This window comes from Anas platyrhynchos, chromosome 10 (assembly GCF_047663525.1).
Source record: "Anas platyrhynchos isolate ZD024472 breed Pekin duck chromosome 10, IASCAAS_PekinDuck_T2T, whole genome shotgun sequence".
NCBI classification, from domain to species: Eukaryota; Metazoa; Chordata; class Aves; order Anseriformes; family Anatidae; genus Anas; species Anas platyrhynchos.
The window spans coordinates 11,994,397-12,020,462 of record NC_092596.1 but is presented as its reverse complement, the minus strand read 5'-3'; the positions used below and the strand labels follow the sequence as shown (position 1 = coordinate 12,020,462).

At 50.9% G+C, this 26,066-nt stretch overlaps 1 long non-coding RNA gene across 2 annotated transcripts in view; it reads left to right on the top strand.

Annotated features, from left to right (window-relative positions):
* LOC119717959 (uncharacterized) overlaps positions 1–25,702 on the top strand; it is a 40,884-nt gene extending 15,182 nt beyond the window's left edge. The window contains exons 2-5 of one of the 2 annotated variants that reach the window (XR_011811849.1): positions 14,219–14,330; positions 22,639–22,780; positions 23,616–23,706; positions 24,706–25,702. This is a non-coding gene — a long non-coding RNA (uncharacterized lncRNA). Of the gene's footprint in view, positions 1–14,218; positions 14,331–22,638; positions 22,781–23,615 lie in introns of both variants that reach the window. The other variant, XR_005268388.2, reaches the window with a different exon arrangement.
* The last annotated feature ends 364 nt before the right edge of the window (positions 25,703–26,066 follow it).

The window sequence follows — 26,066 nt, the reverse complement described above, 5'->3', positions numbered from 1 at the left end:
GCAGAGTCGCTGGGGCGCAGAGTCGCTGGGGCGCAGAGTCGCTGGGGCGCAGAGTCGCTGGGGCGCAGAGTCGCTGGGGCGCAGAGTCGCTGGGGCGCAGAGTCGCTGGGGCGCAGAGTCGCTGGGGCGCAGAGTCGCTGGGGCGCAGAGTCGCTGGGGCGCAGAGTCGCTGGGGCGCAGAGTCGCTGGGGCGCAGAGTCGCTGGGGCGCAGAGTCGCTGGGGCGCAGAGTCGCTGGGGCGCAGAGTCGCTGGGGCGCAGAGTCGCTGGGGCGCAGAGTCGCTGGGGCGCAGAGTCGCTGGGGCGCAGAGTCGCTGGGGCGCAGAGTCGCTGGGGCGCAGAGTCGCTGGGGCGCAGAGTCGCTGGGGCGCAGAGTCGCTGGGGCGCAGAGTCGCTGGGGCGCAGAGTCGCTGGGGCGCAGAGTCGCTGGGGCGCAGAGTCGCTGGGGCGCAGAGTCGCTGGGGCGCAGAGTCGCTGGGGCGCAGAGTCGCTGGGGCGCAGAGTCGCTGGGGCGCAGAGTCGCTGGGGCGCAGAGTCGCTGGGGCGCAGAGTCGCTGGGGCGCAGAGTCGCTGGGGCGCAGAGTCGCTGGGGCGCAGAGTCGCTGGGGCGCAGAGTCGCTGGGGCGCAGAGTCGCTGGGGCGCAGAGTCGCTGGGGCGCAGAGTCGCTGGGGCGCAGAGTCGCTGGGGCGCAGAGTCGCTGGGGCGCAGAGTCGCTGGGGCGCAGAGTCGCTGGGGCGCAGAGTCGCTGGGGCGCAGAGTCGCTGGGGCGCAGAGTCGCTGGGGCGCAGAGTCGCTGGGGCGCAGAGTCGCTGGGGCGCAGAGTCGCTGGGGCGCAGAGTCGCTGGGGCGCAGAGTCGCTGGGGCGCAGAGTCGCTGGGGCGCAGAGTCGCTGGGGCGCAGAGTCGCTGGGGCGCAGAGTCGCTGGGGCGCAGAGTCGCTGGGGCGCAGAGTCGCTGGGGCGCAGAGTCGCTGGGGCGCAGAGTCGCTGGGGCGCAGAGTCGCTGGGGCGCAGAGTCGCTGGGGCGCAGAGTCGCTGGGGCGCAGAGTCGCTGGGGCGCAGAGTCGCTGGGGCGCAGAGTCGCTGGGGCGCAGAGTCGCTGGGGCGCAGAGTCGCTGGGGCGCAGAGTCGCTGGGGCGCAGAGTCGCTGGGGCGCAGAGTCGCTGGGGCGCAGAGTCGCTGGGGCGCAGAGTCGCTGGGGCGCAGAGTCGCTGGGGCGCAGAGTCGCTGGGGCGCAGAGTCGCTGGGGCGCAGAGTCGCTGGGGCGCAGAGTCGCTGGGGCGCAGAGTCGCTGGGGCGCAGAGTCGCTGGGGCGCAGAGTCGCTGGGGCGCAGAGTCGCTGGGGCGCAGAGTCGCTGGGGCGCAGAGTCGCTGGGGCGCAGAGTCGCTGGGGCGCAGAGTCGCTGGGGCGCAGAGTCGCTGGGGCGCAGAGTCGCTGGGGCGCAGAGTCGCTGGGGCGCAGAGTCGCTGGGGCGCAGAGTCGCTGGGGCGCAGAGTCGCTGGGGCGCAGAGTCGCTGGGGCGCAGAGTCGCTGGGGCGCAGAGTCGCTGGGGCGCAGAGTCGCTGGGGCGCAGAGTCGCTGGGGCGCAGAGTCGCTGGGGCGCAGAGTCGCTGGGGCGCAGAGTCGCTGGGGCGCAGAGTCGCTGGGGCGCAGAGTCGCTGGGGCGCAGAGTCGCTGGGGCGCAGAGTCGCTGGGGCGCAGAGTCGCTGGGGCGCAGAGTCGCTGGGGCGCAGAGTCGCTGGGGCGCAGAGTCGCTGGGGCGCAGAGTCGCTGGGGCGCAGAGTCGCTGGGGCGCAGAGTCGCTGGGGCGCAGAGTCGCTGGGGCGCAGAGTCGCTGGGGCGCAGAGTCGCTGGGGCGCAGAGTCGCTGGGGCGCAGAGTCGCTGGGGCGCAGAGTCGCTGGGGCGCAGAGTCGCTGGGGCGCAGAGTCGCTGGGGCGCAGAGTCGCTGGGGCGCAGAGTCGCTGGGGCGCAGAGTCGCTGGGGCGCAGAGTCGCTGGGGCGCAGAGTCGCTGGGGCGCAGAGTCGCTGGGGCGCAGAGTCGCTGGGGCGCAGAGTCGCTGGGGCGCAGAGTCGCTGGGGCGCAGAGTCGCTGGGGCGCAGAGTCGCTGGGGCGCAGAGTCGCTGGGGCGCAGAGTCGCTGGGGCGCAGAGTCGCTGGGGCGCAGAGTCGCTGGGGCGCAGAGTCGCTGGGGCGCAGAGTCGCTGGGGCGCAGAGTCGCTGGGGCGCAGAGTCGCTGGGGCGCAGAGTCGCTGGGGCGCAGAGTCGCTGGGGCGCAGAGTCGCTGGGGCGCAGAGTCGCTGGGGCGCAGAGTCGCTGGGGCGCAGAGTCGCTGGGGCGCAGAGTCGCTGGGGCGCAGAGTCGCTGGGGCGCAGAGTCGCTGGGGCGCAGAGTCGCTGGGGCGCAGAGTCGCTGGGGCGCAGAGTCGCTGGGGCGCAGAGTCGCTGGGGCGCAGAGTCGCTGGGGCGCAGAGTCGCTGGGGCGCAGAGTCGCTGGGGCGCAGAGTCGCTGGGGCGCAGAGTCGCTGGGGCGCAGAGTCGCTGGGGCGCAGAGTCGCTGGGGCGCAGAGTCGCTGGGGCGCAGAGTCGCTGGGGCGCAGAGTCGCTGGGGCGCAGAGTCGCTGGGGCGCAGAGTCGCTGGGGCGCAGAGTCGCTGGGGCGCAGAGTCGCTGGGGCGCAGAGTCGCTGGGGCGCAGAGTCGCTGGGGCGCAGAGTCGCTGGGGCGCAGAGTCGCTGGGGCGCAGAGTCGCTGGGGCGCAGAGTCGCTGGGGCGCAGAGTCGCTGGGGCGCAGAGTCGCTGGGGCGCAGAGTCGCTGGGGCGCAGAGTCGCTGGGGCGCAGAGTCGCTGGGGCGCAGAGTCGCTGGGGCGCAGAGTCGCTGGGGCGCAGAGTCGCTGGGGCGCAGAGTCGCTGGGGCGCAGAGTCGCTGGGGCGCAGAGTCGCTGGGGCGCAGAGTCGCTGGGGCGCAGAGTCGCTGGGGCGCAGAGTCGCTGGGGCGCAGAGTCGCTGGGGCGCAGAGTCGCTGGGGCGCAGAGTCGCTGGGGCGCAGAGTCGCTGGGGCGCAGAGTCGCTGGGGCGCAGAGTCGCTGGGGCGCAGAGTCGCTGGGGCGCAGAGTCGCTGGGGCGCAGAGTCGCTGGGGCGCAGAGTCGCTGGGGCGCAGAGTCGCTGGGGCGCAGAGTCGCTGGGGCGCAGAGTCGCTGGGGCGCAGAGTCGCTGGGGCGCAGAGTCGCTGGGGCGCAGAGTCGCTGGGGCGCAGAGTCGCTGGGGCGCAGAGTCGCTGGGGCGCAGAGTCGCTGGGGCGCAGAGTCGCTGGGGCGCAGAGTCGCTGGGGCGCAGAGTCGCTGGGGCGCAGAGTCGCTGGGGCGCAGAGTCGCTGGGGCGCAGAGTCGCTGGGGCGCAGAGTCGCTGGGGCGCAGAGTCGCTGGGGCGCAGAGTCGCTGGGGCGCAGAGTCGCTGGGGCGCAGAGTCGCTGGGGCGCAGAGTCGCTGGGGCGCAGAGTCGCTGGGGCGCAGAGTCGCTGGGGCGCAGAGTCGCTGGGGCGCAGAGTCGCTGGGGCGCAGAGTCGCTGGGGCGCAGAGTCGCTGGGGCGCAGAGTCGCTGGGGCGCAGAGTCGCTGGGGCGCAGAGTCGCTGGGGCGCAGAGTCGCTGGGGCGCAGAGTCGCTGGGGCGCAGAGTCGCTGGGGCGCAGAGTCGCTGGGGCGCAGAGTCGCTGGGGCGCAGAGTCGCTGGGGCGCAGAGTCGCTGGGGCGCAGAGTCGCTGGGGCGCAGAGTCGCTGGGGCGCAGAGTCGCTGGGGCGCAGAGTCGCTGGGGCGCAGAGTCGCTGGGGCGCAGAGTCGCTGGGGCGCAGAGTCGCTGGGGCGCAGAGTCGCTGGGGCGCAGAGTCGCTGGGGCGCAGAGTCGCTGGGGCGCAGAGTCGCTGGGGCGCAGAGTCGCTGGGGCGCAGAGTCGCTGGGGCGCAGAGTCGCTGGGGCGCAGAGTCGCTGGGGCGCAGAGTCGCTGGGGCGCAGAGTCGCTGGGGCGCAGAGTCGCTGGGGCGCAGAGTCGCTGGGGCGCAGAGTCGCTGGGGCGCAGAGTCGCTGGGGCGCAGAGTCGCTGGGGCGCAGAGTCGCTGGGGCGCAGAGTCGCTGGGGCGCAGAGTCGCTGGGGCGCAGAGTCGCTGGGGCGCAGAGTCGCTGGGGCGCAGAGTCGCTGGGGCGCAGAGTCGCTGGGGCGCAGAGTCGCTGGGGCGCAGAGTCGCTGGGGCGCAGAGTCGCTGGGGCGCAGAGTCGCTGGGGCGCAGAGTCGCTGGGGCGCAGAGTCGCTGGGGCGCAGAGTCGCTGGGGCGCAGAGTCGCTGGGGCGCAGAGTCGCTGGGGCGCAGAGTCGCTGGGGCGCAGAGTCGCTGGGGCGCAGAGTCGCTGGGGCGCAGAGTCGCTGGGGCGCAGAGTCGCTGGGGCGCAGAGTCGCTGGGGCGCAGAGTCGCTGGGGCGCAGAGTCGCTGGGGCGCAGAGTCGCTGGGGCGCAGAGTCGCTGGGGCGCAGAGTCGCTGGGGCGCAGAGTCGCTGGGGCGCAGAGTCGCTGGGGCGCAGAGTCGCTGGGGCGCAGAGTCGCTGGGGCGCAGAGTCGCTGGGGCGCAGAGTCGCTGGGGCGCAGAGTCGCTGGGGCGCAGAGTCGCTGGGGCGCAGAGTCGCTGGGGCGCAGAGTCGCTGGGGCGCAGAGTCGCTGGGGCGCAGAGTCGCTGGGGCGCAGAGTCGCTGGGGCGCAGAGTCGCTGGGGCGCAGAGTCGCTGGGGCGCAGAGTCGCTGGGGCGCAGAGTCGCTGGGGCGCAGAGTCGCTGGGGCGCAGAGTCGCTGGGGCGCAGAGTCGCTGGGGCGCAGAGTCGCTGGGGCGCAGAGTCGCTGGGGCGCAGAGTCGCTGGGGCGCAGAGTCGCTGGGGCGCAGAGTCGCTGGGGCGCAGAGTCGCTGGGGCGCAGAGTCGCTGGGGCGCAGAGTCGCTGGGGCGCAGAGTCGCTGGGGCGCAGAGTCGCTGGGGCGCAGAGTCGCTGGGGCGCAGAGTCGCTGGGGCGCAGAGTCGCTGGGGCGCAGAGTCGCTGGGGCGCAGAGTCGCTGGGGCGCAGAGTCGCTGGGGCGCAGAGTCGCTGGGGCGCAGAGTCGCTGGGGCGCAGAGTCGCTGGGGCGCAGAGTCGCTGGGGCGCAGAGTCGCTGGGGCGCAGAGTCGCTGGGGCGCAGAGTCGCTGGGGCGCAGAGTCGCTGGGGCGCAGAGTCGCTGGGGCGCAGAGTCGCTGGGGCGCAGAGTCGCTGGGGCGCAGAGTCGCTGGGGCGCAGAGTCGCTGGGGCGCAGAGTCGCTGGGGCGCAGAGTCGCTGGGGCGCAGAGTCGCTGGGGCGCAGAGTCGCTGGGGCGCAGAGTCGCTGGGGCGCAGAGTCGCTGGGGCGCAGAGTCGCTGGGGCGCAGAGTCGCTGGGGCGCAGAGTCGCTGGGGCGCAGAGTCGCTGGGGCGCAGAGTCGCTGGGGCGCAGAGTCGCTGGGGCGCAGAGTCGCTGGGGCGCAGAGTCGCTGGGGCGCAGAGTCGCTGGGGCGCAGAGTCGCTGGGGCGCAGAGTCGCTGGGGCGCAGAGTCGCTGGGGCGCAGAGTCGCTGGGGCGCAGAGTCGCTGGGGCGCAGAGTCGCTGGGGCGCAGAGTCGCTGGGGCGCAGAGTCGCTGGGGCGCAGAGTCGCTGGGGCGCAGAGTCGCTGGGGCGCAGAGTCGCTGGGGCGCAGAGTCGCTGGGGCGCAGAGTCGCTGGGGCGCAGAGTCGCTGGGGCGCAGAGTCGCTGGGGCGCAGAGTCGCTGGGGCGCAGAGTCGCTGGGGCGCAGAGTCGCTGGGGCGCAGAGTCGCTGGGGCGCAGAGTCGCTGGGGCGCAGAGTCGCTGGGGCGCAGAGTCGCTGGGGCGCAGAGTCGCTGGGGCGCAGAGTCGCTGGGGCGCAGAGTCGCTGGGGCGCAGAGTCGCTGGGGCGCAGAGTCGCTGGGGCGCAGAGTCGCTGGGGCGCAGAGTCGCTGGGGCGCAGAGTCGCTGGGGCGCAGAGTCGCTGGGGCGCAGAGTCGCTGGGGCGCAGAGTCGCTGGGGCGCAGAGTCGCTGGGGCGCAGAGTCGCTGGGGCGCAGAGTCGCTGGGGCGCAGAGTCGCTGGGGCGCAGAGTCGCTGGGGCGCAGAGTCGCTGGGGCGCAGAGTCGCTGGGGCGCAGAGTCGCTGGGGCGCAGAGTCGCTGGGGCGCAGAGTCGCTGGGGCGCAGAGTCGCTGGGGCGCAGAGTCGCTGGGGCGCAGAGTCGCTGGGGCGCAGAGTCGCTGGGGCGCAGAGTCGCTGGGGCGCAGAGTCGCTGGGGCGCAGAGTCGCTGGGGCGCAGAGTCGCTGGGGCGCAGAGTCGCTGGGGCGCAGAGTCGCTGGGGCGCAGAGTCGCTGGGGCGCAGAGTCGCTGGGGCGCAGAGTCGCTGGGGCGCAGAGTCGCTGGGGCGCAGAGTCGCTGGGGCGCAGAGTCGCTGGGGCGCAGAGTCGCTGGGGCGCAGAGTCGCTGGGGCGCAGAGTCGCTGGGGCGCAGAGTCGCTGGGGCGCAGAGTCGCTGGGGCGCAGAGTCGCTGGGGCGCAGAGTCGCTGGGGCGCAGAGTCGCTGGGGCGCAGAGTCGCTGGGGCGCAGAGTCGCTGGGGCGCAGAGTCGCTGGGGCGCAGAGTCGCTGGGGCGCAGAGTCGCTGGGGCGCAGAGTCGCTGGGGCGCAGAGTCGCTGGGGCGCAGAGTCGCTGGGGCGCAGAGTCGCTGGGGCGCAGAGTCGCTGGGGCGCAGAGTCGCTGGGGCGCAGAGTCGCTGGGGCGCAGAGTCGCTGGGGCGCAGAGTCGCTGGGGCGCAGAGTCGCTGGGGCGCAGAGTCGCTGGGGCGCAGAGTCGCTGGGGCGCAGAGTCGCTGGGGCGCAGAGTCGCTGGGGCGCAGAGTCGCTGGGGCGCAGAGTCGCTGGGGCGCAGAGTCGCTGGGGCGCAGAGTCGCTGGGGCGCAGAGTCGCTGGGGCGCAGAGTCGCTGGGGCGCAGAGTCGCTGGGGCGCAGAGTCGCTGGGGCGCAGAGTCGCTGGGGCGCAGAGTCGCTGGGGCGCAGAGTCGCTGGGGCGCAGAGTCGCTGGGGCGCAGAGTCGCTGGGGCGCAGAGTCGCTGGGGCGCAGAGTCGCTGGGGCGCAGAGTCGCTGGGGCGCAGAGTCGCTGGGGCGCAGAGTCGCTGGGGCGCAGAGTCGCTGGGGCGCAGAGTCGCTGGGGCGCAGAGTCGCTGGGGCGCAGAGTCGCTGGGGCGCAGAGTCGCTGGGGCGCAGAGTCGCTGGGGCGCAGAGTCGCTGGGGCGCAGAGTCGCTGGGGCGCAGAGTCGCTGGGGCGCAGAGTCGCTGGGGCGCAGAGTCGCTGGGGCGCAGAGTCGCTGGGGCGCAGAGTCGCTGGGGCGCAGAGTCGCTGGGGCGCAGAGTCGCTGGGGCGCAGAGTCGCTGGGGCGCAGAGTCGCTGGGGCGCAGAGTCGCTGGGGCGCAGAGTCGCTGGGGCGCGGAGTCGCTGGGGCGCGGAGTCGCTGGGGCGCGGAGTCGCTGGGGCGCGGAGTCGCTGGGGCGCGGAGTCGCTGGGGCGCGGAGTCGCTGGGGCGCGGAGTCGCTGGGGCGCGGAGTCGCTGGGGCGCGGAGTCGCTGGGGCGCGGAGTCGCTGGGGCGCGGAGTCGCTGGGGCGCGGAGTCGCTGGGGCGCGGAGTCGCTGGGGCGCGGAGTCGCTGGGGCGCGGAGTCGCTGGGGCGCGGAGTCGCTGGGGCGCGGAGTCGCTGGGGCGCGGAGTCGCTGGGGCGCGGAGTCGCTGGGGCGCGGAGTCGCTGGGGCGCGGAGTCGCTGGGGCGCGGAGTCGCTGGGGCGCGGAGTCGCTGGGGCGCGGAGTCGCTGGGGCGCGGAGTCGCTGGGGCGCGGAGTCGCTGGGGCGCGGAGTCGCTGGGGCGCGGAGTCGCTGGGGCGCGGAGTCGCTGGGGCGCGGAGTCGCTTTTTTTTTTTTATTTTTTTAGGTTATTTTTTTTTTCTGCTGTTACTAGACAGATGAAAATTTGAGAGCAATTTAGCCGGTAATTTAGCCGGACAGATCATTTGGCACCCCCAGTGTGTTGGAAATTCACCCCTGAACAATGGCAAAATCCTCAAAAACTGGCAGAAAGCTTGAAAAAAAGGTGTCATGATTCTGGCAGTTGCAAAGTGACACAAATCTTTGTAACGTGCTGGGGCCTTGCTCATGCCTATCGAGCTGCCATTGATACTGCTATCAACTTAGTGACAGACCCTGCGGCCACTCCAAGCCCTGTGACAGATCCAACGGCCGCTGTGACCCCTACGGTGGATTCTGCAGCCGCTCCAGCTCCAGCTCCTGCAGCCGCTCCAGCTCCAGCTCCTGCAGCCGCTCCAGCTCCAGCTCCTGCAACTGCTCCAGTCCCAGCTCCTGCAACTGCTCCAGCTCCAGCTCCTGTAGCCGCTACAGCTCCAGTTCGGGCTGTTTGGGGCGACAACTTAGAGGTTCAGGCGCGCAGGTTGTGTTTGCCTCTGTCCTTCCGATAGGGGGGATCGAAACAGAAAGGTGCGCTGTTCACATAAACTCGTGGCTTCGAGACTGGTGTGACCGGCAGAACTTTGGGTTCTTTGATCACGGGAAGGTCTATGCTACACCGGGCCTGATGGCACAGAATGGGATGGGCCTCTCTTGGAGAGGGGTAAGGATCTTTGGTCAGGAGTTGGCAGGGCTGATAGATAGGGCTTTAAACTAGAGTCGAAGGGGGAAGGGGCTAAAACCAGGTACGCCGGTGAAGACCTAAGGGATGGTACACTAGAATCAGAGGGGCTGTGTGCCAGTGAGGTCCTTCAGTTAGATCCACAAGGTGCTGAGTGTAAGGAGACGCACCTGAAATGCTTCTACACGAACGCACGCAGTGTGAGGAATAAAATGGATGAGCTAGAAGTCCTGGCCCAGTCCCGCAACTACGACATCATCGGCATAAGCGAAACCTGGTGGGATGAGTCCTGTGACTGGGGTGTTGCGATAGATGGTTACAGGCTCTTCAGGAGGGACAGGCATGGTAGGCGAGGTGGTGGGGTGGCGATGTATGTGAAGCAGGGGCTGGACTGTGTGGAACTCCAGGTCGGCGATGGCAAAGTTGAGAGCCTCTGGGTAAGGATCAAGGGACGAACGAATAAAGGGGATGTCGTTGTGGGAGTCTATTACAGACCGCCTGGCCAGGACGATAGCGCCGATAAATTATTCTTTACAGAACTAAGAGAGGCCTCGAGATTAACTCCCCTTGTCCTTATGGGGGACTTCAACTTGCCAGACGTTAACTGGGAGTGCCACATGGCTGACACGAGCAAGTCCAGGAGGTTCATGAAGCACCTAGATGATAACTTCTTGGTGCAGGTGCTAACGGAGCCAACTAGGAAAGGTGCCCTCCTAGACCTGTTGCTGGAAAACAGAGAGGGTCTGGTGGGAAATGTGGTGATTGGTGGCCGCCTCGGTCATAGTGACCATGAAGTGGTTGAGTTCAAAATTTACGGTGACAGAAGGAAAAGTGCCACTAAAACCTCATCCCTGGATATGGGGAAGGCGGACTTCAGGCTGCTCGGGGAACTAGTCAGCAAGGTTCCCTGGGAAGCTGCTCTTGAAGGCCTTGATGTCCACCAGTGCTGGTCATTCTTTAAGCGATGCCTCCTAGAAGCACAAGATCAGGCAATTCCTAAATATCACAAGTCAGGCAGGCGCGGCAGAAGGCCGGCGTGGCTGACCAGGAACATTCTTATGGAGATTAGGCGGAAACAGAGAGTGTTTTGCTACTGGAAGGAGGGCCAGGTGACATGGAAAGAATACAGGGATGCTGTTCGTGTTTGTAGGAAGAAAATTCGTGTGGCTAAAGCACACCTAGAGTTGAAGCTGGCTGTGTCTGTGAGAGAAAATAAAAAGGGTTTTTTTAGATATGTGAATGGAAAAAGGAGAACCAAAGAATGCATAGGGCCGCTCCTTGATAGGGAAGGTCTCCTCACAGACAATGACATAGGCAAAGCAGAGACGCTTAACGCCTTCTTTGCCTCTGTCTTCAATGCCGATGATGGGCTTCGGGACCCAGGGTGCCCTGAGCTGGAGGACCGGGACGGTGGGGATGACAAACTCCCAACCGACCCTGAACGTGTGCGGGATTTGCTACTCCACCTGGATCCTTACAAGTCCATGGGTCCGGATGGGATTCATCCCCGGGTGCTGAAGGAGCTGGCGGACGTCATCGCGGAACCTCTCTCAATTATTTTTCAACGATCCTGGGAGTCTGGAGAGGTCCCAGTAGACTGGAAGCTGGCAAATGTTGTGCCGATTTTCAAGAAGGGTCAGAAAGAAGACCCTAGCAATTACAGGCCTGTCAGTCTCACGTCAGTGCCTGGTAAAATCATGGAGAAGATGGTTCTCAAACGTATTGAGGCGCACCTGGGGGACAAAGCAGTCATTGGTCCCAGCCAGCATGGGTTTGTGAAGGGTAGGTCCTGCCTAACTAACCTGATTTCCTTTTATGATAAGATCACCCGTATGGTGGACCAAGGGAAACCAGCTGATGTGATTTTTTTGGACTTCAGCAAGGCTTTTGACACGGTTTCCCATAGGATCCTACTGGACAAAATGTCCACCATACAGCTAAATAAAAACATCATACGATGGGTGAGCAATTGGCTAACGGGCAGGGCCCAAAGGGTTATGGTAAATGGGGCTGCGTCAGGCTGGCGGGCGGTCACTAGTGGGGTCCCTCAAGGCTCCATTTTAGGGCCGGTCCTCTTCAATATTTTTATAAACGATCTGGATGTAGGAATAGAAGGTATTTTGAGCAAGTTTGCTGATGACACCAAACTTGGAGGAGTTGTGGACTCGAATGAGGGTGGAAAGGCCTTGCAGAGGGATCTGGATAGGTTGGAGAGCTGGGCGATCGCCAACCGCATGAAGTTCAATAAGAGCAAGTGCCGGGTCCTGCACCTGGGACGGGGAAACCCTGGCTGCACGTACAGACTGGGCGATGAGACGCTGGAGAGCAGCCTAGAAGAGAGGGATCTGGGGGTCGTGGTAGACAGCAAGTTGAATATGAGCTGGCAGTGTGCCCTGGCAGCCAGGAGGGCCAACCGTGTCCTGGGGTGCATCAAGCACGGCATCGCTAGTAGGTTGAGGGAGGTGATTGTCCCGCTCTACTCTGCGCTGGTGCGGCCTCACCTCGAGTACTGTGTGCAGTTCTGGGCACCACAGTATAAAAAGGACATGAAACTGTTGGAGAGTGTCCAGAGGAGGGCTACGAAGATGGTGAAAGGCCTGGAGGGGAAGACGTACGAGGAACAGCTGAGGGCACTGGGCCTGTTCAGCCTGGAGAAGAGGAGGCTGAGGGGAGACCTCATCGCAGTCTACAACTTCCTCGTAAGGGGGTGTCGAGAGGCAGGAGACCTTTTCTCCATTAACACCAGCGACAGGACCCGCGGGAACGGGGTTAAGCTGAGGCAGGGGAAGTTTAGGCTTGACATCAGGAGGGGGTTCTTCACAGAGAGAGTGGTTGCACACTGGAACAGGCTCCCCAGGGAAGTGGTCACTGCACCGAGCCTGACTGAATTTAAGAAGAGATTGGACTGTGCACTTAGTCACATGGTCTGAACTTGGGTAGACCTGTGCGGTGTCAAGAGTTGGACTTGATGATCCTTAAGGGTCCCTTCCAACTCAGGATATTCTATGATTCTATGATTCTACAGCTCCAGTTCCTGCAACTGCTCCAGCTCCTGCAGCCGCTCCAGCTCCTGTGGCCGTGTCAGAGAAACGAGCTGTAACAGTGCAAGTTGACCCTGCAGAGGGTATTCCAATCCCTGTAACGGGGTCAGAGAAACGAGCTGTAGCAGTGCAAGTTGACCCTGCAGAGGGTATTCCAACCTCTGTGGCAGACCCTGTAACAAAGTTAGAGAATGGCCCCACCTGGAGCCTCTGGCAGAAAGAACCTGGGGAAACTCGAGGTCGGCCCCTGGGGTTTTGGAGTCGGGGATACAGAGGATCTGAGGCCCGCTATACTCCAACTGAAAAGGAGGAACGTTGCACCCCCATGCTGCGTCTCGAACCCGTGACCTCAGATCTCTCTCCACGTCGCGAGGTCAGGGTTATGCGAGCGCCTCAAGCCGGTGAGCCACCGACGCCTCCTCAAAATTTTCTGTTAAAATATATTAAAACAATATTCCTCCTCCTCCCTCCCCTTCAACTCCATCCGGCGCCACAATTTTAGTGATCTGAGAGATTTGTATTGGCCTATACAATATTAACAACCAGCATATGAGAAAATCCTGTGCTGTTTGCTTAACTTTGATTTGTTGAAATCTGTCTATTAATGTTTTGCATGAAAACTTTGGTATAATTCTTGTTTAGGAGCACTGCAGAAAGACTTCCTGTTTTCAATGGGCAAATCAATGACTTTCATGTAGAAATGTCTTGTAATCTTTTTGGCTTTTCATTTATATTTTTATATTAAATTAATTAAATAATACTAGCCCAAATCCTGGTTATATAATTTAATTCTATTAAATCACATGATACATGGACTAAATAAAGAGCTTGTATTCTCTACAAGAAATGATTTTTAATAACGTTTACTGTAACTTTCCTGAGATGATGCAATATAATCCAAATTTTGTACTAACTCACTAATATTTTAATTTGTTTTAAAATGTTTTAAAATATAAGTATTGCTATAACATTGAACTCCTTTATAAGCTTCTAAGTTTTACATAGCATGAAAGGGGTTAATAGAGGAAGCAATCAAGGAACAACTGAAAGTTGCCCGATGTCAGAGATAAAGATTAGGAACAGTTAAATAAAATAGACGTTTATCATGGATGGAGGGGAGTTAGTGGGACTTGTTCCTCAATTAACAGTGAGCTAAGGATCCAGAATTTGCTGAACTGAAGGTAGACTTAGGGGGACTTTTATTAATGTGATGCGTAAGAAAACAACGGTGTTATAGCAACATTTTAGCTGGATGCCTTTTTAACAGGAATGGTCTTCAAGTGTTACACAATCCTCATAATGTGAATCTACATAAAGGTTGGGAATCAATAGGCCAAGAAAGTTTCAGCTTCTTCGTACTAGGTGAAAGCATGCTAGATGCTATGAAGATGCATTGAATTTACAGTATATCAAATAATGAAGTTTGTTTTTCTGGCATATCTCAAACTGTATGGTTCAACTTACATTATTATCTATTGAGCCCAGTAATCCCATGTTCAGCTGATATAATGGCATCTTCCTGCAAAATAAACAAAAAAAAAAATGAAGGATCAACCTCTTATCTGGCCATAATGAAGAAAAACTAGAATATAAGTAGAAGCAAAAATTTAGTATAGTATACACAATGTAGAAAGAAAACAGTCATGTCTCTTAAACAAAGAAGCTGGTCTGATTTGCTAAAATGTTTAAGCTTCTGCATGTGAGCTATAACAGCCACCTAGAAAGTATATCATGATTATGTTTCTTAATTACCACAGAAACAATAAGAAGCCCCACCTACTCATTTTACTGATTGGAGTGATTGGTATCAGAAATATGCTGAAGCCTAGCCAAAAGACATTTCAAGTAGTTCATAGACTTCCAGCAGCCTTCAGCATGTGTCTCTAACCAGGTGTTTCAAGGTTACCTACAGCTGTTTTGAAGCACAGAATTCTCTAGGTTGAAAATATTTTTCTAAAAATCTATATCTAAGCTTGACTCTCATCTCCACAGATAAGGGCATTTTCTGTTTAGTAGGGGAATTTTGACACAGTTTTAACACAGACCAGGACACCTCCATTCTTCTGAACTTCACAAGATGGAGTATTTTGCAGAGATTGTTTTTTTAGCACTTTTCTAATCAGTAGGCTAAGTATTCAGGCGATGTAAAACAGTCTTGGGTCATCTTACTTCAGCTGTCAACACTGATTTACACCAACTGAGAATTTGCTTCTCTCTATTTAATTCATCTCCTGTTGTGTTTCTTTCTTGCTGTCATCTGATGTTTGTTACCTATCCATGTATGTTCCGGGTTACTATCTAAAATTTATGCAGAATGAAAGAAAATTGTAAGGGATGTTACAATTGATGTTCTTTATGGGATCTGGCCAAGTGGTACTCAGTGCAGGATCAAATTTGGGGGTAGGACATAAAATAGCTTTTATATTAACTTCACATATTTGATTCTACAGCTAAGTGCTGAATGGGCCCTTCAGCTCAAATTAAATCACCCTGTGGCATCAGAAAGAACCAATTCTAAAGAGCATCTAGGATGTGTGACTTCCTATTTTCTCCTTTTTCTAGGTGAGTACTTTTTATTCCCCAGATACTGCTAACTTCAGATTAATGTGGAAGTCATTCCACATTTTACTACTAAGAGAAGGCTGAGAGAAGTAACAAATTCAACTGGAAAAATATAAAATAGAGGGAAGAGACTCTTTTAGCTAGATCTTTCTTGGTATCTAATGGGAAAGACAAATCTATAGTCCATGTGCTTTGGAAACTATATCTCATTTTTTGTTCCTTTGTTCTTAACGTCTCAATAATAAGATGAATTGTGTACCTTAAACCTCAACATGATGTGCTGGCCTTCCTTCAGCCGACAAAACTAGTTTTCTGTGGTAGCTTCTCCTTGGGATCAAATGCACTGTTAATGTAGCATGGAGGCATGTACATACTGAAATGTGTATGTACTTTTTTGTTTCCTGTGCTGTGACTGGAATGCATTATAAAAAGTAATTTGGGTTTGGAAATTATACACTTTGCTCCAGGCTTCATTGCAACAGCAGGGTTCTTAATTTCTCTGTTTTCCTGGTGATGCTCATCAGTGTCCATCTGGTAGTATACTGATGAAAAGAGCTAGTGATGATACACCATTTCTCAATTTAAAGAAGATTGATTTGTTGGTCTAGATGTAGGTAGGGAAAAGTAGGTTAAGTAGTAAATGTGTGACTGGACCGAAACTAGAGTTTGGTTCAAATGTAAAACTGACATGGAGAAGATACTACCAGGTGTAATAGATTGTCTCAGACAAGTTTTGTCCTCATGGCTTCACTTCCTATTTGTGCAAAGAAGCAGTAACCATCACTGGCCTATTGCCTTTTTCATCTGTAGAATGTTTATAAGTACTGTTCCATTCTTTGGTAGTAAGTCAACTGATGCCCAGGAATGTGGGTTGTGGGGTTACTTTCGTTTCCCCTGATGTTATCAGGCATGTGTATGCTTGATCATTGGTAAGCTTGTCATCACTACCCTCTTCCTCACTTCACTTGATCCCACTAACCTTTTTTAGTCTTTTCTTATTTGCTTGAAATCAGAAACCACCAAGACACTTTCAAGAATCTGCTCAACTTTCAGCAAATAAAATGCCTCTGAAGAAACCTCACATAAAAATCTGTTGGAAGATTTACTCTTTAATCTTAAAGTTTTTGAGATACAACTATAAAGTAAGCCAATGGGTTTGAGAAATCCACTCTGATTTTTCCTTCAGGATGTACCTCTAGCTCAAGGACACTTTGGATCAAAGATGTCTTGATTTTCTTTATTTATTTATCCTGGTGTTTGATCAGAATTGGCATTTAAGTGAAAAGTTTCTTTGAAATTTCTCTTTGACTTAAATATCTACTTTCATTTCTCAGTAAATTGTCTTGATTAATGAGAGGAACTGAATAATTTCCTGTTGTCTTGTACTACCTTTTTTTTTTCCTCTAAAAATCTGTCCTCTGATGGCACTAATTCAAAACAATCTGTTCTTAAAACAACAAAAGTGCCAACTTCATGTTTCTTTAATTTCAGTGACTATAGATGAGTTATTTTGAGTTATGAAGCAGTTCTTATATGTAAAAATAAACCTACACCACTATGGTGTGGGAAGAAAAAATAATTAATGCTTTCTGTAATATTTATAAATAGTTGTTTGTTTGTTTTCAACTACAGGATCTGAGATTGTCACATCAAATTGAGTCACATCAAAATGAGTATGCAATAATAATTATGTTTGTTTGTTTTTGTTTGTTTTGTTTTGTTTTGCTTTGCTTTGTTGGAATTATATTATGAACTGCATGATTTTTTGTCTAGACTCCACCACCAAGATAAAGGTTGTTTGTAGGCAGACATGTTGTATTATGAACAGATATATTCAGTTAACATATATAATAACAGTTTATTCATCAGTAACAGACCATCTTACCAAAAACTGGAAAGGAAACATGAGCTTCTCCCTTCCTAGAATATCATTAAAAAACAGTTGTGCCATTTTTCTTACATTAGTGAGGCCAGAATATAGTGATGTCTGGTTTTTTTTTCTTTCTGCTCCCCAGCCTTTCCCTTCTCACAAACAGGGAAATGTGAGACTAAGACATTGTGAGCTTTTCATTACAGAAAGAAGAGTTGGAATGATAGTGTGTAGGCAATGGTGCTCTACAAGACATCTTTCTGAAAGTATTTATAAACTAGCCTTTCTATAGATTTATCAGCCCTATCTAACTTCTTACATAAAGATATTTTATTTAAAAAGAAACAAATAACCCACAAGCTCTCAGATCACATCTAAAAGTATGTGATCGTTCTCCATTAGCTTTGAGTAGATTTGCACAGAATTAGGCTGTACGTTATAACTAATAGGTGGAAAGCTAATAGGTGGGATAATTTATCACTGAAGTGAACATTGATGGGATTATAACTACCAGAAGGCTTTATTAGTATAGAGTTGCCTAAAGAAAATAGCAATCTGAGACTTACTCTGTGCTGTATGAAAACAAATCATTCTCTGAATATAGTTTTTGGTGACTTTGCAAATTAGGCTAGATGATACAGAATAATTTGTTTTCGGGTTATGCAGGGACACCTCTTAATGTTTCTGTCACTATATGCTGGTTTAGTGTAATGGAAGTTGGATTATTTTGCTTTATGTGATACAGGCAACGTCTTGCAGCAGCATCTTTTGCTTTGAGGCCTGAGAGTTGTGAAACAGAGAAAGAGGCAGCTGGAGGCAGCAGCAGATGTTGATTGCCTTGTCAGAACTAAACCTAGTCTTTTTGTTCCTGATAACACAGTCCAGAAACTTTCTATTCAGTTCCAGAAAATAGGATAAGCTGTTTCAGAAGAGCTGTTATCTTGGCTTTTGTTTATTTATCTTGAACTGCTAAATTAAATCGGCATAGCAACAGACAGACCCCAGTTGTAAATACCCCAGTTGTATTCAATATTGCTGCCTGACCAGTAACACTTGGATCACGGGAGGTACTCTGGATCCTAAAAGACATCCCTAGTGATAGTCCTGTCTTCTCTGCTAGATTCTAAATAATCAGAGGTTGTTTAGGGCATTTCCACTGCCACTGCTCTTGGCAATTTTGAATTGCCTAAATAGAGGAATTTACAGAGGAAAAGCTATTAAATTTTCGATCTCAGGTAAAAAGTATGCCTGTTCATGAATGGTTTAGACAGTCAGTGCAAGTGTCATCAGCATGTCCTTTTTTCATATCTGACTAAAAGAAGTGCTATGCTTGAGCAGAGATATTTGCAAATAAGACACTATTGATGTTGTGAGTGCTACTTTGACTGTGATAAGAAAATTTCATCAGATTGGAACATTTTATTTCTTAATGGTGATCAGATTCTAAAAAGAAAAAAGGAAAAAAAAAAAAAGTAACCATTGACTTACTTGAATGATTTTAATTCAAAAAAATATGTGCATTTAGGCTGTGGCTCTGTGCTTTACCAAACTCCCACTCCCTAGAATGAAACACAATGTCAGCTGGGGCACTTGTGCTCCATACCTGCTGCCAGTGACGTAGTCTACTTTAAATCAAAGAGGATGTCTGCTTCTTAGAACCTGTCCAGGGGGTTGTTTCACTTCATTCACAAAGTGAATCCTTTACGTAGAGTTAAATTTCGCTGACAATAAGCACTGCAAGGTTATTTTTCTTAAAGGTAGTACAAATGTGTTTCCTTTTTCACAGTGTTTCTTTCTGTAAAATCTGAGCTTTAGGATTTCACTAATTTGGTCAACTTTATTTGCTTGCAGTGATTTGAAGTCAATGAAAGAGAAAATTTTCTTAGCTACTTGAAGAAGTGTTTTAGAAGTGTAGTTCTGAACATGGTAGAATGTTTATTCTTGATATCAGCAATCTGATTATTTCCCTTCCCTCAGATGGAAAAAGCAACTTATCAGAAAGACATGACATATGCTAAGAGCCAGAGGAAAAAACAAATATATGGTCCTAATTGATGTCAGTCTATAAGAACCCAGCTAGAGCAGTCCATTGTCCATATCCTTAGAAGCTTTAAATTTAATCTACCACATCATGATGATTTACAGGAATTGTCTTCTCTTCAATTTACTGACCATGTCACCCTTCCTAATGTATTTTTGATTGTTTTCAGATCCATTCTTCTGATAGAGAAATCATATTTTGAACCTTTTCCCCCCTCTCCCCCCCCCCAAATTTCTTAACATTGAAAGAGCTAGTGTAATCATGTAATCTCATTTTCCATGGTTATGCCTTTTTTTTTTTTTTTAAATGCACTGGCATAGAGAGAGAGCATAGAGGAGTAAAGTCTTTTGTTTTGCCTATACATAATGTTTTTATACATGCACTAGAATTTGCGGTTACAAATTACGTTTTTAAAAAAAAATCCTTACATGAAAAAGTCTTAAATATGTAACAGAAGACTAACTACATGATCAGGAAGAAGATTTGACCGAAGACTGCTTTGTTAACCTGAGCATTCATGATTACCCATCCTATTGTTTATGATAGCTTTGGAGCATTCATATTATTTGCATGGTTATGCGTTACTTCTAATATTGTTATAACTTTCCGTGCTGTGTTCCAGTAATCAGAATTGTCAGGATATCAACTGGAACAATAACTGTCCGATTGCTTAAGAAAATAAATATATAAAAGGCAACTTAATTAGCAAAAACAAAGTGCCCAGAGTGGTTAGGACAAAATGTTTTAATTCAGAGAGAGATCTCCTGCCACTCAAATCTATTTTTAGTGGTATTTCACTTTTTGTTGTTGTTTTATTCAGCAAGATCATTTGAAGAAACTTTTCACCAAGTATGAGTAAGAGAATGTGCCATGTGAACTGATGATTGAAAGTTCCTTTAAATTTTGTTTATACCTCTGAGGAAAAATTCTGTTATTTTCTAAAGATTTGTTTGTTTGGGGGGAGGGGAGGCGGGTTGGTCGGTTGTGTGGTGTTTGTTTCTTTACATTTGCTTGCCTTTTTTTTTTTTTCCCCTTTTAATTCCATCCCAGTGTCTTTAAATTCAAGGATATTTAACTTTTAAGGAAATAGAGCAAACATTTGAGACCACTTGTTCTGATGGTTAGTGTGAGATTACCTCCCATGCTGCTCTATCTTCATGGCTGTGGTTACCCCTGTTGGAAAGATCAAACCAAAATGAATGTAGTAGTGTATGGTGTAGGCTTATAGTTGTGTTGCTTTTTCCAGGGAGCTTTGTCAATGGCACAGAAAAATGTCCAAAAAACTCAATCTCACACACTCAAAGTTCATTGGTTTTGTTTCTGGTTGGCTGATTGTGGGTGGGTTTTGTTTGTTTGTTGTGTTTTGTTTCTGCCTCTAAATTATCAAGCCAAAAAGCTGAAATCAGGGTCTCTGAGGGACTTCTTATGTGCTGGAGATTAAGATATAAGTCATTGCAACTGTATGCAAGATAGTGAATTAATACAAAGCATGTATATTTTATTAGTGTGGATATTACTGCTGTACTGTTTTGAACTCAAGCTTAGGTTCAAAGCTGGCTGTGGTAGCTCCGTGTCCTTGTACTTCATCAAATAGTAAGTTTCAGAGAGTCTTTCACATGTTGAAAGAAAGACCATCATGTGTAATTTGCCATATAATCTTTTATGTGTTGGAAAAGGCTTTTTCTTTCTGTTGTTATACCTGCCGTGTGCACTGAATAAACTTAAAAGCAATTTAATAGCTATTCATGATGTGATGTCAAGCAGACCTCAGGGAAAGAGGCTTGTATTTTTCAGGCTAACCGGCTTGCCAGACTGTTATTTCCCAGGTTATGTACAACGTGTCATGTCACATCTCTAAGCACTTGGTGTCAAATGTAGCTGTGCTCCTCCTACAGTGCAGTCAGCTCTCATTGTCTTAATACACATTGCATTAGGTATGAGAGCTGAGATGAGCAACTTTATAGAAGGTAATTTTCTTCCAGCTGAGATAACGAATTCATAGGTTTAAGATAACTATCTACAGCACTTGAGATAACACTAACCCCCACTTGAACAAATTACCCAGTGTGCAAGCCTTTACCTGTAACAAAAGCCTTAGGTTGTGTTTTTTCTAAACCTGCTGTGTTAAAGTGGAAGGAGATTGACACAGTCAAACTCCTCAGAAAGTGTCCCAGAAAACAGTACTCTGGCAGAGGGCCACATCAAAGTAGTTCCAATAAAGCAGAAATATATCATTAAAAATAGAAATGTAGAGCAGTACAATTATTCATTTTGTAGCACGTGCTGGCTCAGAATAGACAAACAGGTACCGGGAACAACTCGTGAGTCTGGTGCACCTGAATGAAAAGCCAGAAGACTGAACAGGGTGATTCTTACAGGTTTAAGTAGTGACCTCTTCCAATACACACATATTCCATTATTGCTGTCAGCCCAGAAACTGAAAAAGGTGGTGTAACAGTCTTGTGATGGACTTCAGAATCAGATTTCCATTGTATTTTTCTAGGCCATACAAAAAACATGTAGCTAATGAAACTGTGGCTGAATCACGTTTCTTGGAAGGTCACAGCAAAATCAAGTCTCCTGGAATGACAAGGTGGCAACTCATTATGTGAGACAAGTTATTTTTCACTCCTTGAATATACATTATAATATCATTATTCATGATGCATAATTTCAGAAGACTTTCAATTTATTCTAGCACTGTTCAACATCCACTGCAAAGTATCTATCCTGATGTTAGTGTACAGAAGAGGCGGTAATATTTCTGCTTTGGTTATGAAATGAGCTCTCCTTTCCTAAAGACAAATCAAAATACTGCATATTAATTTAGAGTAAAAATGTGGACAATAGCATGAACAGTTATATCACATAAAAATTTGAATCATTTAGCATAGCCAAAATGGATTTCACACAGACATTTATATTTTCCATTTTCTTCTAGCTAAGAATCTTTTTCATTGTCAATACCCCCCAACTTTTTTATTTAGAACTTTGGCATGTTTCATAGATAACTACAAATGTTACAGATTACATGTCCTACCTTAATTAAAAGACAATAGTTTAGCCAGTATCTAGTACCATTTTAGATTTATTGCTGTTAGAAGGTAAACATTTACCCACTTATCTTGCAGTAGATTATCAGGAGTGTTTCTGTGTTTCTGAGCATTAATTTCTTTTGAATATACAGAGTTCAATACTGTGTTATCGTAGGATGCCACAGTGTGGTGCTGTTGGTAAATGCTGTTGGGCTTCTTGGTTTGATTTGTTTTTTTCATGTGTGCGCCTTGGGATGTTTTAGTGTGTGTTTTGTTGTGGTTTTTGTGTGTGTCTGTTTTGCCTTTTTATAAATCACTTTCTTAAAATCATGTTCCAAGTTTTCATGGATTTACTTGGTAACTTACTTCTAAAATATTACTTCTTTTTCTACAAAATGGACCCCATTTCACTACATCGTACTTCTGTTTTGTGATGTATTATATTTTTGGCTATTTTCCAGTAGCCCTCATATGTTATTTACAGAGACACAAAATAAAGCATTGTTATTAGATGAGAGTGGAGAGTTCAGCATGCACTGAACCAGATTCTGTTCTTCACCAGGACTCCTTCAGTAGCAGATCATGGATTCAGGTTCAAAGCTGGCTGTGGTAGCTCCGTGTTCCTTGATTTGAAGTCTTAGTGATGCTTATATGAGCCACAGGGGGCCATTCATAGACATGTTAGATGTTACAGTATCTGAGGAACAGTGGAAATCAGGCACTTCCCAGACAACCCCTTTTAGACTACAGGAGTAGTAAAAGCAGCATAGGGGCATAAGGTAGTGGTTTTGGAATAAATTCTGCTTTCTGTATTTGTCCTTCTGCATTTACATTGCAAAAGAGCTGTGAGGAAAAAATTCTTTCATATCAGATCTAGGCAGAAGTGACTATACAGGGTACATAAACAGTGAGGGGTCAGATGCTCAGCATCTGCATTGTATAGAGTAGAATGCAAATGCAATACTCATGTATCTATCACTGTGCTTATGGGAGCTCAAAATTGCAATCAATATAGGGCTGGTGACTAGCATGAAGCTTGCAAGAGGTCTAAAATCTACTCACCTCTGCTTCCTTGTGAAAGGTTTGCTGCTTTAGTTATGTTGATGCTAATACTTATTTTTGTTGTAGACCAAGCTTTTTAAAATTTCATATCTTTTGATAGCAAGACAAGGAAAGAGTTTGTTTGTTTGTTATTTGTGTTGGTTTTGTTGCTGTTATTTTGTTTTTTAATACCTCCCTGGTTGAGAGAGGCTTAGGATATATATTTACTTTGTTTATTAGCTTGTCAATATGTTTTCTGTGTTTAGAACTACTTACTTTCCGGTTATGGTCCGTTACTCTGACTGATCACTTTCGTCTCAGAACAGGGCTAATGGAGAGAAATGAAACTGTGCTTTGTCAAGAGAGTCATCTCCGGCTTCTTCAGGTGATGGAAAGCATGTTGTAGGCTGTACTTCAAGTGCTGCAGAAAAGAATGGCACAATCCCCATTGTAACTGATGATGGTAAATCAGATTTATCCTTGCTTTTGTTGCTTCTCCAAAGCTAGTAGAAGTGCACTTGTAAAGAACTTTTCTCCATTCCCCAAGGCTCCAGAAGGATAATAGAAACAAATTTCTGTCCTAGCCATTGATGAGTCCCTGACCATTGCCAATCCACAGAACCTGAGATGATACCTTACTACATGAACTGGAGCTCTTATTTGGCTACTCTTTGTGCTCAGAGCTGTTTTCCTTTCAGTTAAGCAATCAAAGGGGCTCTGTCTGAATCAAGTCATGGTATCACATTGTATTTAACTGCTTTGCTTGACTAACATCTCCCTGAGGGAATTTCAACAAAGGAGACTACTTCCATTGCCACCAGGATTTTAAACAAATCTAGACATACAGGCTGTATATCATGTGGATTGAGGGGGGAGGGAGGAAGGAGGAGGGAGAAGAGCAAAGGGGGGGGGGGGGGGGGGGAAGTTGTCCATATTATTTTAGTTGGTTTCTTGGCTTATGTTGTGTTGTGGTTGGGTTTTGTTAGTTTGTTTGTGTTTTTGCTTGCTAGAGCTTCCCACACAACTTGTCAGTGTTTCTCAAGGAGTGAGACAAAAGAATTGAAAAAGAAATTGAACGTGTTCTCAATACAGTAAAAGCAGGAGAATGACAGTCACTGACTGAGAATTAGAACTAAAAATACTCCCCTCTATTCTGAAGGTGAATCTTTGGGATAAGACTCATTTTGCTAATAAAAAGCAGTACAAACAGCTAGTTTAACAAGTACAAAAAAACTGAGGTCCCTTTCAAAACAGATTTGATGCAGCTTATTCTGACAGCAGTTTCTGTTCCTGTGTAGGTTTGGGTTTTGCTTAGAAAAACGTTGAGAAGAGTTGAGCATTTGTGAGCAAAACAGTTGTCCTTTCAATTATTTGTTACCACTGCTTCAGGTAAGTTGATAACACATGATTGAGGAGACTAACTTTTTAACTACCCCCAAAAAGTGCTGTTTGGCTTTCTTCACACTGAATGACTTGGTCTACTGACCAGGGATAGGACAATTGACCCAACAGTAACCACAAGCAAAGATGAACACGAGTGATACATCTCACAGTTCTTTTAAAATATAAACTTTCTTTTTGTACATATTCCTTTTGGAATTGGCTGCTGTGTTGCATAAGACCAGACTGACAGAAGAGGCCTCTGAGCTCTTTGGTTGTGAGTAATTTTTGAACAACACATACTGCCAAGAGTAAAACAAACTCAGAAAAATACTGAGCAGAAAAATGGCCCAGTGAAAAGTGCTGTCAGGTGAATCACTCTTGAACTGCAGCAAAGCAGAATTTATCCTTTTTGTCTGAAAACAGTGGTTGCAAGAATTTAAATAAGTAAAAAATGTAGTTTTATGTCTGATAATACATATTGCTTGAATGAAGCCACGTCAATTAAAACCATTAACTCAGAGAAAGCGAGTTAAAGGAGTGCAGTACACAATGTGACATAATGTGGTCTAAAACAAAGCACATAAAAATACAGAAAAGTCCTGAACGTGCTTAAGCAGTTAATCTGCTGTGCAAATCACTAAGGTGTAAGGTGAGAACACAATATTCTTACACCATCCATTCTGAATTTTTCTAATCATAACTCAAGAAAATAAAACAATACAAAAGGAGGTTCCTCACCTAAACTTATAGCTGTGTGCATATTGCAAGAAATACCAAAAGAGACCCAGAATAAGAGGGGCAAAGGGGACTTCAATCTTTCCATGCAATCCCACTTGGCTGAAAAGCGTAGAAGAGTGGTCTATCCTGCATAAACTAGAAGGAGTTTGCCTGTGGCATTACAAGCCCAGGCGGGTTGTACTGTTACTCAGGTTGGGATAAAGGAAAAATGTTCTTAAAAGGGTTTATTGAGAGAGCTTACACTGCCTGGTATTGCTTATTTTCCAGTACTATCTTGATACCAGCTGATCAATGCATGGAGCAAGACTGTACTGAATTCCTAGGCTGGGAGTGATTACTTAACATCAGATACCCAACACCAAATTCAAAAGATGGTTATTCAGTCCAGAATGTGTTTGTACTTACAAACTACAGATGTACTTCTCAGTATATATCAACATTCATGGTATTAGAGAACTGCAGGGTACTGTTGTGATTTAACTGCCAAAAGCCAGACAAGTACTTTAATTCAAGGGGAATCTCTGGAGGTCTAGTCTCTGTCCAAGGCAGGTCAAAATTTCAAAGTTAGATCAGGCTGCTGCAGTTTTGAATACCTCCAAGGATGAAGATTCCCCAAGTCTCTATTGGTTCCTATTTTTCCTTTCAAAGTGCATCCCTAAGTTAAAGAGTGTAGTAACTGGATAATGAGAAAACTCTGAGAACCTTGACTCAAACCTCACTGTTTAAATATGAACTTCATTTCTGGAAGCACTGGGTTTCTGCGAAAATATGTATATATACTGTTCAAATATGTGTTTGAGGCATGCAACATTTTGTAATTATCCCTTTCTTTCATAACAACACAATTGAGGTGTCATGTCTGTTGGATCTGCCTGTAAAATAATTCTTTTAGTTCAGACATACTTGCAACTAAAACAAGTATAATGAACCACGTTTCTCCCTACATGTTCTTTATGATCAGAATGGTGTGAATAGGGGAAATTTTATGCCATTTCAGCTTCTGTATGTGTTTGCAAAGATATTTGGAAAGGGAGGCAATATGAAGCACTGAACACCACCACCACACCCTGAGGCTTTATGGGTGGGGAAGAAAACTGCTATTTTAGCTTTAGAAATATGCATATGGTTTCTTTCCCTCTGAGCAGTAAATTGGGGTTGATGATGCTTCAAGAGTGCAGATGGAGCTGTACAAGTGGAAGAGATGAGTAGTGCTAGGGGGTAACTATTTTAATAAAGAACTTACCTGTGAGCTGGAAGAAAGTCACTTGTTGCTCTGCCATTCTTTTGTCATTGGTATTTGAGGACATCCTTCAGGAGACACTAGAGTAAATTCTCGTTTGTCATGAGAAGCTTTAAATTGATGCAAGGTATTTTAAAGTAAAGAAAACATACTATGGATAATAAAAAGGGAACAGATCGGCTCAGTTACAAACAGCAGATTTAAAAAAAAAAAAACAAAAAAAAAAAAACAACAAACATTTAAGCAACTTAAGATGCAGTCACATTTCCAGAGAAAAGCAAACAAACTGTAAAAGCTACTTGCATTAGTAGTTAGGTATACATGTCCTAGCATGAGTAGTAAGAATTTTTCAGAAGGGATTTTTGTGCTGTTCAGCAGATAAATACTT